General features: G+C 45.7%; 1 protein-coding gene across 2 annotated transcripts in view; it reads left to right on the top strand.

Annotated features, from left to right (window-relative positions):
• The window catches only part of PIAS3 (protein inhibitor of activated STAT 3), a 1,163,468-nt gene that overhangs the window by 953,183 nt on the left and 192,205 nt on the right, over positions 1–18,080 (top strand). The window lies entirely within an intron of this gene.

Here is an 18,080-nt window from a genome sequence, read left to right on the forward strand (position 1 = left end):
CTCAAGCCGCTGAATCACTTACAAATGCCTTCTACCAGCACCTGCAGGACTGCATGGATAAGGCAATCCCAAGCAAAACAAAGACTCTTTGTACCAAAGGCAAGCGTCCAGTCTGGTGGACCCCAGCCATAAACAAACTCTACAACAAAAGGAGGAAGCTACTACAAGATAGAGCAAAATCCTTAAAAGGTAAGACACCCTTGATCACTATAAGTAAAAAACTAAGAGCTCTCATAAAATCATCCAAAGCAAATTTCGAGAGAAAAATAGCTAAAGACTCAAAAGACAATCATAAGGCCTTCTTTAGCTGTGTTAGAAACCTGGGAGGAAACTCCCAGATATGCTCAGAGCTAGTTCAAAATGATGTGAAGATTACTGATCCTACAGACATTAACAACATACTGGCTGACAGGTTCAGTGCAAACTTCTCCCCACACTCCCACAAAAAAGGAGAGATATCTATACCAAACGATTGCAGCCCCCCAAACATCTCCAGCCCAAGTGAGAACTGCTCTCCAAAGCAAAAACACAGCATCCATGGGACCTGATGGTGTCCCCGGCTGTGTGCTCCACGAACTCAATGAAGAATTAAACCCACAGCTAGGACAGCTGTTTAATCAAAGTCTTACCTCTGGATACGCACTCCAGGAGTGGCGCACTGCAACTGTAGTACCACTTCACAAAGGCGGTGCCTCCACCGACCCTGGAAATTACCGCCCATTAGCTTGACAAGCCTTATCTGCAAAGCCATGGAGAGGATCATAATGGACCTCATAAATAAAGACATAGGGAATTTGCAGACTTTGGATCCAACCCAGTTTGGCTTTGTCAAAGGCAGATCATGCCTTTTAAACTTGGTTGACTTTTTCAAACAGTCACCAAAGCCATTGATGAGGGAAAGGCAGTCCATACAGCCTACCTCGATCTGGCTAAGGCCTTCGATACAATACCCCACTCGGGTATCATTGAAAAACTCATCAGCTTAAATGTCAACCCATACATCACAAGATGGGTTGCAAACTGGCTGAGTGACAGAACCCACAGGGTCAGAGTTGCTGGCGCCATGTCAGACTCAAAGCCTGTCACAAGTGGTGTCCCACAGCGCTCAGTCCTGGGCCCACTCTTGTTTGGCATCTACTTTTCCGAAGTACAAGCAAACACAGGAGGGTTATGGCTGACAAAGTTTGCAGATGACTGCAAACTGGGCGCCATAGTAGAAAACACATCTGACACAGATATCCTTCAGAAGGGTCTCACAGAAACGGATAACTGGTGCCAGAGCCACGGCCTAAAGTTAAATGCCAAAAATGCATAGTCATACCCTTCGGGAAAACAAGGTTACCCCTAGCTACCAAATAGGTGGCAATCCACTGAGCACAGAAGAAGTTATCAGGGACCTGGGGACCCAGGTTGATAGTAGTCTGTCATTCGACACCCATGTAGCTAAAGTAGTTAGGAAGACCTTCTACATTGCCCACCTTATCATGAAGGGATTCTCATCTAGATCAAGGGAGGTCATAGTCTCCCTTTACTCATCACTCATCAGACCAATGATTGAGTACAATGCCCCATTCGAAATGTATCTGACCCGACACTTGCAGCAGCTGGAGAGGCCACAAAAGTTCCTCACCAAAAGGATAAAGGGTCTCAAAATCTGTCCTATGCTGCCCGACTGAAAGAACTCCAGCTCTATTCAGTCGCCACCGCTTGCTCAGAGGTGACCTTTGCCTAACATACAAGGCCATGTCAAACCCAGATTTGATGAATATGCTTCACCTCAAAAATCTAGATCCATCAGAGCCACAAGGGCGGGAGACTTAAACCTTGACACGGCTATTAATAGGACGTGCTGGAGGGATAGATTCATCACCCAAAGACTCCCTATGCTGTGGAACAAAATCCCGGTACATGTGAGGCAGAGCACCTCGCTGGCCTTGTTCAAGAGAAATCTTGACCAATGGATGGGAGATCGCAGATATACCCCAGGGATTACCTCAGTGTCACTGCTCGACAGAGGCACAGCAAAATAATTGGTATAGTTCCCCATACTAAAGGGGTGGCGTAAGCCACAAAACGATGGGCTAGGCTTGTAAATGCCCTCGGGCAGATAGCCTAGTATGAATCTATGAACCTATGAAAGCATACTTTGCAATGTGGTTTTGATTCCTTGGAGGCCTCCTGCAGGGCCACAGTTACTGGATCTGTGATTAGAAGGCATGCCTGGCTAAAGGAGCAAAATTTGCCTGATCATGTTAAAGCTAAATTGTTGGACGCACCTTTACAGCATGATACTCTGTTTGGTATTAAGGCGGAAGAGGTTGGAAGACAAAGCTAAGTCTATGCAAACTGTAAAAGATTTTTTACAAGTGCAGCCACCATGATTCAGTAGACACTGGCCTACAAAAAATTAGTCCTTTCCTGTGTCCGACAGAGCTTCACAGGGAAAATTCAGGCTCTCAAAGGGCTCTAGATACCAATCACAGGATTCTTACAGGTCAAAGCAATGGGATGCCTCTACCTCCAAATCTGGAGGAAATAAAACACAACCCTACAGTAAACAATCTCAATGACGTCCCTCTGCCATCACCAAGCACTTATCTTTTGGCAGCCCCCTTAGGGGGAAAACTAGCTTTTCATGTTCAAAATTGGCAGTTAATAATCCAGGACAAGTGAGTATTAAACATAGTATCCCAAGGATACAGATTTAATTTCCATACTCTGTCAATTCCAAACGGTTGGCCAGATCTGCCACGAAATCAATGGCCAGAGGCACAGAAACAAGTTACGTCCCCCATGGACATGGAAGCTGTTCAGCTAGTGCCAGAACAGGCAGTTTGGACATACCAAAATTCATAATGCTAACTCTGCAGCAGCTTCTGCCCATGCTGGGCAAGAACGCTTGGCTAGTGACTCTAGACTTAGGAGGCATACCTGCATATCCCAATAAGGGAATCGTGCAGAAGATACCTCCGCTTCAAGGCTGGCTTTATGCATTACCAATTCTCTGCACTGCCCCGTGGCTTATCTACTGCACCCAGGGTCTTTACAAATTGCCTGGCACCAGTAATTGCATTCTGCAGACAAAGAAGTATACAAAAGCGCTAAATTTATTCTGGATCCAATGTGTGTTTTGTTTTAGTAAGTATACAAATCTATCCTTACTTGGACGACTGTCTCATTCAAGCAGAAAACAAGGACATTCTTCTTCAATATCTGCAGTTTGTGAAAAGGCTTCTAACATGCTTAGGGTACACAATAAACAAAAAGAAATCACAACTGGTACCCTCTCAAAAGATAACATTCCTGGGTGCAAGCTTGAATACAACTGCCCAGATAGCTTACCTTATGCTAGACAAACAAAGGCAACTGATTATTTACTTCAAACAGATGGCAATAAAAATCCAGTTATCTGCAAGACAAATTCTGCAGGCCTTGGGATTCATGACATCATGCATTCTACTGATTCCATATGCAAGACTGTGTATGAGGAAACTACAGTGGTACCTAAAAAGTTTATGGAGTCAACACTGTCACAGTCTGGAAACAATGATTCCTCTCATTCCCTGCCTACAAAAGGAGTTTCTTTGGTGGGCAGAGACATGTCACCAGAACATGGGACAGTCTTTCACTCTACCCCCTGTCAACCAAACCTTAACTACAGACACATCAGACTATGCTTGGGGGGCCCACCTGGCGGGGAGATGCATTCAGGGCATATGGAGCCCAAAGCAAATGCATCTGCATATCAACCAGAAAGAGATGTTAGCTGCTCAGAATGCCCTGACAGCCTTCAAGGTCTTGCTTCATCCAGGACAACTGCTGATAAAGACGGGCAGCACCACAGTTATGTGGTACATAAACAAGCAGGGGGCACACACTCCTACCCCTTTGCAGACTAGCCATGGCATTGTGGGACACAGCCTTGACTTACCAAGTACATCTTCAAGCTCAGTTCCTGCCAAGAAAATAAAATACTCTGGCGGACCACCTAAGCAGAAACCTTATGGACCCTCACGAGTGGAAACTGGATCCGCAAGTCTTCAGCATGATAACAAAGAAATGGGGGAGCCCGGACATAGATCTATTTGCCTCCCTCCAGAATTATCAACTGGACAAGTACTGCACAAGGACTTATCACATACAAGCATGGAAAGTGGATGCCCTATCCTTCAGTTGGAAAAACCTGTCATTCTATGCCTTTCCTCCTCTGCCTCTTCTTCCCAAAGTCCGACTAAAGGTCAGACAAGAAAAATCAAAAATGATTCATATTGCCCCGGACTGGCCTGGCAAACACTGGTACCCAATCCTAAGGAATGTGTCTCAACTCCCTCCTTGGTATTTGCCTCAAATACCTCATTTACGGTCTCAGCAAAACAATAAAAATCATGCACAATCAGCACCAAACTCTGAACCTTACAGCATGGCTGATCATGTAATTATTCAAACACCACCTCTCAGTAGATCTGTGATGGATGTCATTTTGGAAGCCAGAAGGCCTAGTACTAGAAACTCTTATGCTGATAAATGGAAGAGATTCTGTGCTTGGAAACAAGCACAAGGAACTGACACAGCAAAGCAAAATATTTCTCAGATTTTGCAATACTTGACTGAGATGCTTGACAAGGGCCTGTCTTTTTCATCAATAAAAATCCATGCCTCTGCCATCTCGGCTCATTACAACACAGAGCCACCGATCTTTTCTCATCCTTTGCTAAAACAGTATCTTAGAGGTGCCAAAAATTTAAGGCCTCCCAGAAGATCACTAGTTCCTGCATGGGACCTCAATTTTGTGTTGGAAAAACTCACCCTGCCTCCATTTGAACCAGCTGTTACTGCAGGTATAAAGTTTTTATCCTGGAAAACAGCTTTACTTCTGGCAATCGCTTCAGCAAGAAGGGTTTCAGAGCTGCAGGCCCTCATGGTGGTGGAGCCTTTTATTATATTTTACCCAGACAGGGTGTCCCTCAGGACCAATCCTTCCTTTATGCCTAAGGTGGTATCCAGTGTGGCTCTTAACCAAACTATTCACCTACCAACTTTTTCCCAAATCCGCAGAACAAGGGGGAGTGGAGTCTGCATTCCTTGGACTTGCACAGACAACTAAGATTCTACTTAAACAGGACCAAATATCTAAGAAAAACTGAGCAGCTACTGGTGGCATTTGCTGCAGGATCAGAGGGAAAGGCTATTTCAAAGCAGACTATTTCAAAGTGGATAAGTCACTGCATTCGTTTCTGCTACTTGCATCATGGTAAACCAGTGCCCAAGGGCATTAGGTCACATTCCACCAGGGCTGCATCTACATCAGCAGCCTTCCTCAGAGGGATACCAACCAAAGACATTCTAGAGGCTTCTACTTGGAGTTCTGTGCATACTTTTACAAAGCATTATCATTTGCCTCTATTTTCTAAGTCCAGGGCAGGCTTTGCCACTGCAGTTCTGCAGGGCCTTATAGCCGCTCCTAATGCTATGTAATTCCAGCCTCCCATCCATAGCTTTGGGATTCTACCCAAATGTAATGACTGCAACAGTGAAACACGAAGAACATAGTACAGTTGTGTAAACTTACCATAAATGTAGATTTTCGTGTGTATTCACTGTTGCAGCCCGGGTTACCCATCCGCCATCCCCCTTTATTCTGGAGATTATCTTTCCTTCACTATATTCTACAGCCTTTGTGGTGTATTTGCTTTTAGATGAAGGTAAAGTTTATGTTGTTACAATTGCATGTATATATAGTTATATATATATTTTTGCTCCCCATTTGGGGGGCACCTGACATCTGGGGCAAGAAAAACTAAAGAAAATGGCGTTGGCTTCCTGTTTTATACCCCTGATGACCTGACGTCATGGAAGAAGAGACAGCAACCGACGCAGGACCTAACACTTTGATATTCAGGCCGACTGAGGGCAACCTGCCAGCAGATTGCCCAAATGTAATGACTGCAACAGTGAATACACTCGAACATTTGCATTTATGGTAAGTGTACACAACTGTACTTTACCCCTATCTAGACAACTGCCTCGTTCAAGCCACAAGACGGTCAAAGTGAGGATCTGGCCTTCACTCGGACCCCTCTCACCTCTTTGAGGTTCACCATAAATCTTTGCACATCCAGCAAAGACCCATCCACCAGGATAGTTTTCCTGGGGGCTGTTTTGGATTCCTCACTTCAAAAGGCCTTCCTCCATGCAGAAAAGATCTCCTCCTTGACTCAATATTTCCAAAACATTATGCAGGGACAATGCCTCTCAGCCAGGGAATTCGTCAGGGCGTTAGGGTGTATGGCATCTTGTATCCTCATGATCCCTTTGGCCGGGCTATACATGAGGAAGCTCTAGTGATACCTCAAGAATTTGGTGCCAGCGCTCGCAGTGCTTGGAGACAAATACAGTTGATCCCTTGCCTCAAGGAGAAATTTGCAAGGTGGAAACGGGTATGTGCCCAGAACCTGGGTCTACCCCTTCAAGTTCATCCCTCAGGGCCAAACTTTAACAACAGATACTTCAGAGACAGCCTGGGGGGAGGTTTCATTTCCAGTGCCTTGAATCCCACACCAGATGTGGAAGATCAGTTCAGACACAAGCACATAAATTGGAAAGAAGTGACGGTGGTGAAAAAGGGCCTAGTGGCTTGCAAAGAAGTGATGGTAGTGCAAAAGGGCCTAGTGGTTTGCAAAGATCAGTGGAAACCCGGGGTCCTGCTTGTCAAAACAGACAACACCACAGTCATGCGGTACATAAACAAGGGGACACCCAGTCTTACCCTCTTTGCTGACTAGCGATGCAGGTCTGGGAGACAGCTCACTCCCTGAGGTTACACCTCATGGCACAGTACCTCCCAAAAACTCAAAACACTCTCGCAGATCATCTCAGCCGGAACTTGATGGATCCCCACGAGTGGCATCTGTATGGGGAAACATTTCTCAGCATAGTCCAGAAATGGGGATCCTACAGATAGACCTCTTTGCCACCAAAGGAAATGCTCAGCTGAAAAAATTCTGTTCCAGGAGCAAGCTGCCCACAGCCTGAAGGACAGATGCTCTCTCCTTTGGAGCCATGAGTTCCTTTATGCATTCCCTCCCCTGCCCCTTCTTCCAAGGCTCCTCCTAAAAATCAGTGAAGGCGGCCCAAGGGTCATCCTTATAGCCTCAGACTGGCCCAGGCAGTATTGGTGTGTCCTCTACTGCTAAGCTTAACCAATGAAAATCTGTGGCAGTTACCTCAAAGAGTGGACCTTTTGCCTCAGGACAAGGGGAGTTTCGTGCATCCCAGCATACAGACACTCAAACTGTCAGCATGGATAATTCCCCAAAATACTACTCCTCTGAGCACACCCTAAGCAGACAAGTTCAAAACTTTCTTGGTGGCTAGGTGGTCTAGTATTAAGAAATCATACTTGGCCAAGTGGAAAAGATTCTCTGTTTTGTGTCAAGAGCAAGGCATCAATCCTAACTCAGCCAGTATGTTTGCTATTTTAGATTACCTGAATTCTTGGTGGACAGAGGCCTACCCTTTCCTGCTATCAAAATCCATGCCTGTGCCATTTCAGTCCACATCCCTACTCTTCCTCATATCTTTTCCCACCCCCTGATGAAGCAGCTGCTTAGGGGAGTGGTTCACATCAGACCTCCCAGGAGACAAACCACCCCTCCATGGGCCCTCAGTTTTGTTGTAGAAAAATTGACGCTGCCCCCCCCCCCCCCCCCCGAACCGGCAGATTCTCCTGATTTAAAATTCTTAACTTGGAACACTGCACCTTTACTGGCTGTCGTATCTTCTAGGAGCATCTCTGAGATGCAAGCTGCCATGGCAGTGGATCCATTTTTCATATTCCGCCCAGACAGATTCACTCAGGACTACTCCATCCTTTATGCCCAAGGTGGTCATGGACACATCCTTGAATCAAGCCATACACTGGCCCATCATCTACCCAAGCCTCAGAACTGGGGGGAATCCTTCACTCCTTAGATGTACACAGACAGCTTTGCTACTGTCTTGACAGAACTAAATCTTTCAGAAAATCAGACCAACTCTCTGTGTTCTTTGCCATTGGCTGTAAAGGAAAACCACTCTCCAAACAGTCCATCTCCAGTGGCTCTCCCACTGTATTTCCTTTTGTTAACAGCCAGCATGGCAAAAAGCTTCCTGAAACTATAAGGACTCGCTTTAGTAGGGCCTTTTCTACCTCTGCTGCATTGCTGAAAGGAGTACCTGCTAAAGACATTTTGGAAGCTGCTACCTGGTCATCTGTGCATACCTTTATCAAATACTGCCACTTATCAGCCTTTTCCAAGTCTGGAATAGGATTTGCCACTGCCATCTTGCAGGGCATCTTCTCTTCTTCATAATCTACTTCCACCCTCATCTCACCTTTGGGAATCATCCCACAAGTCAGAACTGCAACAATGAAACATGAAGAACATAGTACAGTTATGTGCACTTACCGTAAATGTAGATGTTCAAGTGTATTCACTGTTGTAGTCATCTTTCTCTCCCTCCTTCCCCCTTTTTGCTTACAGTAGTAGTCTGCTTCTGTTTTCTTCACTAACCAGCGGACCCTCTGGGTGTTTATCCGCAAGCCCCTTTTTCTACCTTTGTCCCTTGCTTATGGTTCATCCTGGGGTCTCCATCCTTCTATGGGGCAAGGAAAAACTGATGTCATGATGTCGGCTGGCTCACTTTATACCCAAGTGTACTGACTTCAAGGTTGGGCATCCACCAGCCTTAGGAGAAGGGAGATTTTTACTCTGGTAGGCTGACCAAGGGCTTCCACAGCAGAAAATTCCACAAGTCAGGACTGCAACAGTGAATACACTCTAGCATCTATATTTGTAGTAAGTGTATACAACTGTACTTTCTCCACTGTGGCCTCAGTTTTATTCTGGAGAAGCTTTACCCTTCCACCTTTGAACCAGTTGCTTCCTCAGGTATAAAATTCCTGATCTGGAAGACAGCTGTACTACTAGCCATTGCCTCAATTAGAAGGGTTTCAGAGCTTCAGGCCCTTGTGTGTGTGGACTCTTTCATTATTTCCACCCATACAGAGCATCTCTTAGGACCAGTCTTTCTTTATTCCCAAGTTGGTGACAGAGATTTCTTTAATCCAGGCAGTTCACTTGCCTACAGTCTTTCCTAACACTCAAAACAAGGGAAGAAGGATCTTCATACTGTGGATGCAGTAGGTAACTGCATTACTGCTTGGATAGAACCAAGAATGTCAGGAAATCAGACCAAATTTTTGTGGCCTTTACTAGTAGCTCTGAGAGGAGGCTGGTTTCAAAACAATGTCCAGATGGATCTCCCAATATATCACTTTTTGCTATACCCATAATGGTAAGAAGCCTGCAGACTCTGTGAGGGCACATTCCACTAGGGCTTACTGCTACCTCTGCTAACTTTCTTAAAGTGTTCGCTTCTAAGGACACCTTCACCAAACATTACCATCTTCCTACCTTTTCCAAGTCCCAGAGCATGGTTTACCACTGCCATTTTACAGGTTATCCTTTCCTCCCCTTAGTCCTTCAATCTACTCTCCTTTCAGCTTTGGGAGTCATCCCACAAGTTAGGACTGCAGCTGTAGTACAATTTGTGTACACTTGCCATAAATGTAGATGTTTGAGAGTATTCATTGTTTCAGCATTTTTTTACCTCCTTCCCCTCTTGCCTGACACATAGGCTTGGACATTCTTCTTCTCAGTCAAGGTTTTCCCTCATCCTTGACACTTTTTCTGGAGTCTATGGCTTTAGGCCCCTATCTGTAAGGACATGTTAGAGGTTCCTACCTGTTGGGGGAAAGAAAGTACTGAGGTCATGGTGCCGGATGACTTCCTTTCTATCCAAACATAGTGACATTGGACAGGGTGTCCACTAGCTACAGGATGTGAAGAAAATTCTGTGGTAGTTGTGCCAGCCATGTGCTTCGATGGCAGGAAATCCCACAAGTTAGGACAGCAACAGTGAATACACTATCTGCATTTATGATGTGCACATAACTGTATTATCTGAAGTAGTTAACTTCATTTGATCAGCAACCTGTGGGTATCGGATCCGATTTGGATCCGAGCCAGCAGCTTTCCTAGCCAAAGATCCGAGCTCCAGGCTCCTCCCCCTAGCCATAATGCCCTGCCACCTCCCTCTAATCCCCAGATCTCATTTGCCACGGCTTCTTTAAGCATCTTAGAACGAGCTCCGAGCGTGGGTGTTGTGAGTTTAAAGTTTTTTACAATTTTCTTCTGTCAAAAAATTTCTAAAACTTTGTGTGTGGTTCCCTTCTCTCAATTAGTATTTTTTGGGTAGTTTAAAGCTTCTTAGTTTAGTTAAAGTTAATTCCCCTCCCCCCTGTCTGTGTGTGAAAGTGTGTGTGCGTGTGGACCTGTTCTTTTCTTAAAAATGTCTGAATGCCCAAAAGCTATGTTTTCTAAATGCTCCGAGTGTGGTCATAAGCTGTCCTCAGCGGATGGCCACACTCTGTGCGTTATTTGCCTGGGTGTTGACCACCTTTCTTTGGGCTGCACTATTTGTGCAGCCTTCAACCCCAGGGCTTTGAGGGATAGGAGGACAAAGCTAATCTTTGCGGGCCTTTTGCCCCTGATTCCACTTCGTCCTCCTCCCCCTCTGTGGCGCCAGCTCCACCTACCGCCTCCAATCCCCTGGCCGGGACTCAACCTCCCTCTTTGGTCCAGGAGGAAAGGGATGGCAGAAAGAAAGATAGGAAGGACAAGGAGCGGGAGAAAGATAGGCACCGTAGCCACAAGAGGCAGTCCGAGTCAGCTCCATCTGCCCCGCCGTCTAAGCAGCTTGCCTCTCCCCTTACGGTCTCCGGGTCTTCCCCCTCCCGGCTTCATTCTCCACGTTTCTCCCCGGAGCTGGAGGAGGAGACCCGGTCACCTTCAAGGTCGTCTAGGCGGCCTTCCTGGCCGGCCTCATCCAGGTCAACCAGGAGTCTGTCCGACGCAGACATGGACCGGATGATGCGTCGATTTCTTCACTGCAGATGGGAGTGTTTGCTCCCCTCCGGGAGCTCGACCCCTTTTTTCACCCCCATTGCTCCTTCTCTGAGTCGCTATCGGGGTTCGGAGCTGTCGGATCCGACTAGTTTCGGAGTCGGGGTGATGTCGGCGCCGGCAGTGTTTCCTTCTTCGGCGCCGACTGTACCCTTGAGTCTGCCGGATCCGTTTTCGGATCCGAGCTCTCGGGGTCGTGAGTTGAGCGTCTGATCCAGAGGGGTCAAGTGGACCTTCGGCTCCATTGAGGTCGGAGCGCACTACTCTTTCGGATCCGATTGGGTCATCTCCTGCTCCGATCCGCACGCCGGATCCGAGCGGACTGCTTTCGGATCCTAGGGAGAGCAGTTCACCCTCGGCATTCGACATCGTGGAGAGGGTCCTTTCAAGGGATTCGAGGCCCCAGGCTCTTGCTACAGATCCACCCGCCATTCCCTCTGACTGGCCTGTCTTACATCATCCGGCCCCAGGGACAGCCTGCGCCTATGTCCCAGATGGTTCCTGTAGAGGAACAGGACATTGTTGGTGAGGCCTCTTCGGACAGCCCCCCCGAGGAGGTCCTTCACAAACGAAAGTGCAAGAGGAGGCACTTGGACTCACCCGAGTCCCTCACAGAAGACACGGACTTAGAGGAAGGGGAAGGTTCCCCAAGGTCACCCCCCGAAGATGTCTCCTTTGGAGACATTATGGAAATGTTGCACATTAGAGGGGGGTGGTCAGCCCAAAAACCTTCCTCGGATGAGTCTGTGTTTCTGGAGGCGTTTGACGCAGGCCCATCTACCTCTTGGGTGTCCCCTCCTGCCGATCCCCTGGTGGACCTCATAACTACCAGGTCATGGAAGGAGCCGGAAACTGGCGAGCCAATACCCAAGAGACTGGACAAGATCCTCAGCCCTCCCACGGACAGGACAGTTTGGAGCAAGGGTGCCCCAGTGGATGCCATGGTGGTGGCGGCTGCCACTAAAAAGGAATTGGCACAGGAGAGTTCCTCAGTACATCCTCCAGACAAGGAGTCTTGGATGATGGACCGCCTCGGAAAGCGGATGTTCGCTTCAGCAACGACCTCTGTAAGGTCACTGAACTATATGGCACATATAATTCGGCTCCAGCGGGACCTAATCAAAGAGTATGCTGGATCACCACCAGAGTCCATGTCGGCCGAGGACAAACGGACCTTCTCTGCTCGAATGGCCACTCTTAAGTCGATTACTAACACATCTATGTGGCTTCTCTCCCATGCCATGGAGGGAGCGGCTAGAGCCAGCAGAGCTGGCATTGTTTTATGTCGACAGGCCTGGCTCCTTCTCTGTCACTTTGCGGAATCCTTAAAGGCGTCCTTCACGAACGCCCCTTTTGACGGTTCTACGCTTTTCATTGTCTGCCGTCTGGATCCGCTTCTCTGCTTCTCAGAGGTCCTTCTCCAGGAACCAAAGAGGACAAAAGAAGATGTGGTTCCAGAAAGCTCAACAATCCCGTTTCGCTCCGGATCCTTCGTCCTTCAGAGGCAGAGGAGGACAGGGTGGACGCCGGCGCAGAGGGGGGCCGAAGAATTTCGGGTCAAGGGAACCCATTTCCAATCGACCCGCGCAGCAACCCTGAGGGGTTGCCCGACTGCTCCTCTCTGGAGGCAGTTTGGGGGGCGCTTCTCAGAGCACCTAGCACATTGGGAGTCCATTACGACAGATCGCTGGGTGCTCCGAATCATATCCAGAGGCTATTAAATTCCATTCCTAACGTCTCCTCCCCGGTCGGGGTGCCTCCCCAATGTCCCACCCAATCAGAGGGAGGTAGCAGCCTTCGAAATAAGAGAGCTGCTAAGAAAAAGAGCCATCCAGCACGTCCCCCTCGGGCAATCCGGATCAGGCTTTTACTCCAGGTACTTTTTGGTGCCAAAAAAGACGGGGGACTTACGGCCGATTCTCGATCTGTCCACACTGAACCTGTCAGTCGCCAAAGAAAAGTTCTGGATGGTCACTATTCAGTCCATTCTCCCACTTTTACAGGAGAACGACTGGATGTGCTCGATAGACCTCAAGGATGCGTACTACCACATTCTAATGGACAGGCGATCCAGGAGGTTTCTCCACTTTCAGCTGGGAGCCAGCCATTATCAGTTCAGGATCCTACCCTTCGGTCTCACCACAGCCCGCAGGGTGTTCACCAAGGTCATGGCAGTTGTAGGGGCCCACCTGAGGCTTCAGGGAATACAAGTCTTTCCTTACCTGGACGACTGGCTCCTGACCGCCCCCACCAGGCATCTACTATGTTCAGGCAGGGACTACTTCTTACATCTAGCCCACCATCTAGGGATCACGATCAACCACAAGAAATCCTCCCTTCAGCCTACTCAGATCTTGAATTTCATAGGGGCCAGGATAGACACTATACAATCCAAAGTCTTTCTGATGGCGGACAGACACCGCAACCTAAACCTTCACATTTTGGCTCTTCTACAATCATCAGCCCCTCCTGCAGAATTAGTCCTGAGGGCCCTGGGGTCCATGGCAGCGGCCATCAACCTGTCACCGATCGCACGTCTGAATATGAGAATCCTCCAATGGGCCATCCAGGTCCAGTGGTCCATCCTACTTCACCACCTGTCTACACCTATTCCCCTCAGCAGGGTTTGCAGGGATTCTCTACTTTGGTGGCTCCATTCCAGGGACCTCTGGGAAGGGCGCCCCTTCTCCATGTCCCCACCCCAAGTCACAGTGGCCACAGACGCATCTCTCCTCGGGTGGGGGGGGGATTGCATGGGCAGATCCGTCCAAGGCACGTGGACTCACAGAGACCTCTTTGCATATCAGTGTCCTGGAGATGAGGGCGGTGCTTCTAGCATTGTAGGCTCTACATTCCATTCTTCCTCCAGGGACTATTGCAATTCAAACAGACAAACATGTCAGTAGTCTGGTACATTAACAAGCAGGGCGGAACCAGATCTTACCCACTTTGCTGTGAGGCCATGAGAGTGTGGGAATGGGCGATATCCACCAACTGCTTTCTCATAGCAATGCACATACCGGGTAGGTCAAACATTCTAGCGGATGGGTTGAGTCGAACTATCCTCTTACCTTACGAGTGGTCTCTGAACCCATTAGTAGCGGAACAGATCTTCCTCAGATGGGGTCAACCTTGCTGCGATCTGTTCGCGTTGCCTTTGAACACAAAGTGCAGTGAGTTCTTCGCTCTAATTCCCCCACCAGGGGAAGTCCCCAGAGACGCTCTGGTTCATGCTTGGCCATCCGGTCTTCTTTATGCTTATCCTCCTCTTCCATTGATGACAAAATTCTTGCAGAAAGCTCGTCGGTTGGGGAGCAGAGTTATCCTCATAGCCCCATTCTGGCCTTGCCAAACCTGGTTCCCATGCCTACTGTGAAATCAGTCAGCCCTCTGCACGTACGGCTATTACACGGCTCAGAAACATCAGAAGACTACAAAAACATGGTAGAGCCAGCAAACAGTGGATTATTGCATTTGTTACAGAATGTCACAACCATATATATATATATATATATATATATATATATATATATATATATATATATATATATATATATTTAGTGGTCTATCGCCACCTAGAGTCCATAAACAAAATTGCATCACATATATTTCACATATATTCATGTGGACCAGGGGAAAAAAGTGCACCCAGTTTTATAATCCATTTCTTTTCCATTTTATTTAATATTCCATGCCAACCTGATTTGTTACGTGTATTCCGTTGTACAATATCAATCACAGTAAATCTGAACTTAGCCCGGGGATGTTTTATTGTATGTTTATATAGTGCATTGGTTGGTTTACCAGTCCTAATGTTGCTAAGGTGTTCTGAAATCCTAAATTTTACACACCGGGAAGTTTGTCCTACATAAAAGGCTGAACAGTTGCGTGATGCCAAATAAATCACCCAATCTGACAATTTGCAAAGAATTTAATCGGAAAAACTTCACCAGTATTCCTGCTTGTGAATTCCTTGGTTTTGAACATATTATTACAGTGTGTACAATGACCACATGGGAAGCATCCCACTAAAGGGCCACCTTCTAAAGTGATTTGTTTAGATGAATTCTCATTCCTGTTAATATGTGTGTAATGATTGAAAAAGGATCCCATGTTCTGACCCCGTCTGTAAGAAAAGTGGCATCTGTCATCCAGTATGGCCCTAAGCTTGTCTGCTAAAAATATGTTCCAATGCCTCTGCACACAGTTGATGAGAGTATCCATATTTCTTCCATATGTGGTGACCAATCTAATTTGAGAATTAGATTTCTGTTCTCTCTATATTGTAGCAAATTCTCCCGATTTGTATTGGTAGCAAATCGTCTACCCTGAGCAATGTCACCTTTTTGGTACCCACAGTTCTGAAATCTTATAGATAATTCTGACTCATAGGTGGAAAATGTCCTTTCCTCTGAGCAAATCCTCCTAAGGCGGAGAAATTGTGACTTTGGAACGTTTCTGCAAATATGGGGTGGATGAAAGCTGGAGGCATGGAGCAAGGAGTTGTATTGGGGGTATTTCAGATAAATTTCTGTTGTTAGTGTATGATCTGCATTCTTTGTGACTAAGACATCCAAAAAGGTAATCTGATTTTTTATCATAAGTTATCGTGACTTCAATACCCCATTTGTTTTCATTCAAATAAGTAACAAACTCCTTGAAATAGACAATGTCAGATCTCCATACCATCCAACAATCATCCAAATACCTCCTCCATATATCAGTCTCATCCATGTAGATGTTGTGTGCCCTATCATAGATAATTTGGTCTTCAACATAGGCCATAAAAAGATCTGCATATATAGGGGCAAAAGAAGCCCCCATGGCAGTGCCTTTGGTCTGTAGATAACATTCTTTCCCATAAAATATCACATTCTTAGTTAATACATGTTCCGACAAGCAAAGTAACAATGTATTGAAGCCTGGGGGATATAGTTCTGACTTTGTCAACCAATACTCCAATGCATCTAGGCCTGCCCAATGGGGGATGTTGGTATATAATGCAGAAACATCCAAAGTACACAACTACCACCCTTCCTCAAGCTGCATGTCTGCTATAATGCGGAGTAATTCAGTTGTATCCTGTATTCTTGCTCTTACATATTGTAGCAAAGGCTTAAGGTGTAATGTGAGGAATTGAGATAATGGTTCAGTGATGGAACCTCTTCCTGAAACAATTGGTCGACCTGGTGGATGTATAGGATCCTTGTGAATCTTAGGGAGGAAATAAATATATTGATTGGAGGGATCAGATACTGTGAGATGGTATTGAGTATCTTGTATTATAATACCTTCCTCCCTAGCTAGTTGTAAGAATTCATCTATTTTCTTTTTAAATCCTGGTGTAGGATTGATCACCATATGTGTATAGTATCTATTATCTGATAACTGTCGCATAGCTTCAGAATTATATGATGACCAATCTTGTACTACAATGGCACCCCCTTTGTCTGCTGATAATATTACTAATTTCTTGTTATTAGCCATTTCAATGGTTGCATCCATCTCCTTCCTGGATACATTGTTCTGTTTGACATGAATGTCCTTAAAATTGATGTGTAAATCTTTGAGAGTGGAATTATAGAACATAGATACATTTGGATGCATTGGTGGAATAAAAGTTGATTTGTGATATTTGAATCTTGCATCATTACCTGAATTATCTTCTGTCTGAAAGAATAATTTCAAGTTAAGTAATCGACAAAACTCAGAAATATCATTAGCAAATGAATCTTCAGAGATAAAGAAACCAGGAATGAAGTTAAGTCCTTTATTAAGAATTTGTATATGTGTTGTGGACAATGTGGTAGATGAAATGTTTAACACATTATTTATTTCTGAACAATCAATTTCAATAGATCTACCATGTTTTCCACCCTTGTGTTTCCTCCCACCCCGTTTGTACCTTTGGCTAAAGGGATCAAAGAATTTCTCCTTTTGGAGACTGGTGAGTCAGCAGAGTGTTGCGTAGTGGACTCTAAGGTGGTTGAGGAATCCTCACCTGATGGTGTTTGATTTTTTCAAGATAGATCTGGGTCTTTTCCTTTTATTAACTTTCCTGTGGGGAGGCTCAAACCTAATCTGTTTGTTACTTGAGAAGGGGTGCCCCCCTTCATAATCACTTAAATCCAGGTGAAATTTACCCATTTTCTTAACCTTTAGTGTCTGTTCAAGGCTGAGAAGGTCATGTCCCAATTTCTGAAGGTTGTTGGTATAACACTCTTGACCTTCCAATTTACTGATATCATTGCACATATCAGTAATTTCTGTTATGTGTTTGTCTATGGTCCTGTCATAATATGCCGATAAAATTTTGACAAATTCCATCGATGATTTGTGTTGAGCCTCTGCCCGTTGTTCCAATAATATGGACTCTGCTTCGGAGACAAGTGGTTGTATCTTTACCCTCAGTCCCCTGGGTGATGTATCTTTAGCTAAGTAGGCTTTGAAAGGTTTAGCATGCCACACATTAGCCCTTAGTTTCCTCATACTTTTATTCAGTTTATGGAATGAAATATCACAACTGTTAGTTGTTACAGAAGCTTCCTTGTTATTACCTTCCCCCAAATTAGTAAGCCCAAAGGCTGCTAAATCATCCCTATCAGCTGAAAGGCTCCTCAATAGATCTGTAAGATCCATAATAAATTATATCAAATCCACTACAAGGTCACCAACAATACTTTCACAGTGCCTGGTCCCCACTGAAAAATCTATAGGAATATGATATCCTTAAGTGTGAGGACTAAACAGGCCCCTGTCAATATAATGTGTATACATAAAATGTATATATGTAAACCATAAAGATGTGAACAATAATAGCTACTATAATGAATGAGTCCTAATCGACCCCTATTTCAAGTGCTGTGTTCACACCAAATTATAATTGTCAATTAGAATTCAAGGAACAATAACAGTCCCTGTATATAAAATACAGTACTGAGTTCCAATATGAAAAGCAACATGTGACCATCCAATATTGTTTAATAGTTTATAGATTTATTATATTGTCCCAAGGGACTGAAGGGACCTCAGCTGAAGGAAAAATGAGAATCATTAACAAGGAAGGAAAACAGG

The sequence above is a fragment of the Protopterus annectens genome, chromosome 8.part0 (assembly GCF_019279795.1).
Source record: "Protopterus annectens isolate FY-2018-M chromosome 8.part0, PAN1.0, whole genome shotgun sequence".
Classification (NCBI taxonomy): Eukaryota; Metazoa; Chordata; order Ceratodontiformes; family Protopteridae; genus Protopterus; species Protopterus annectens.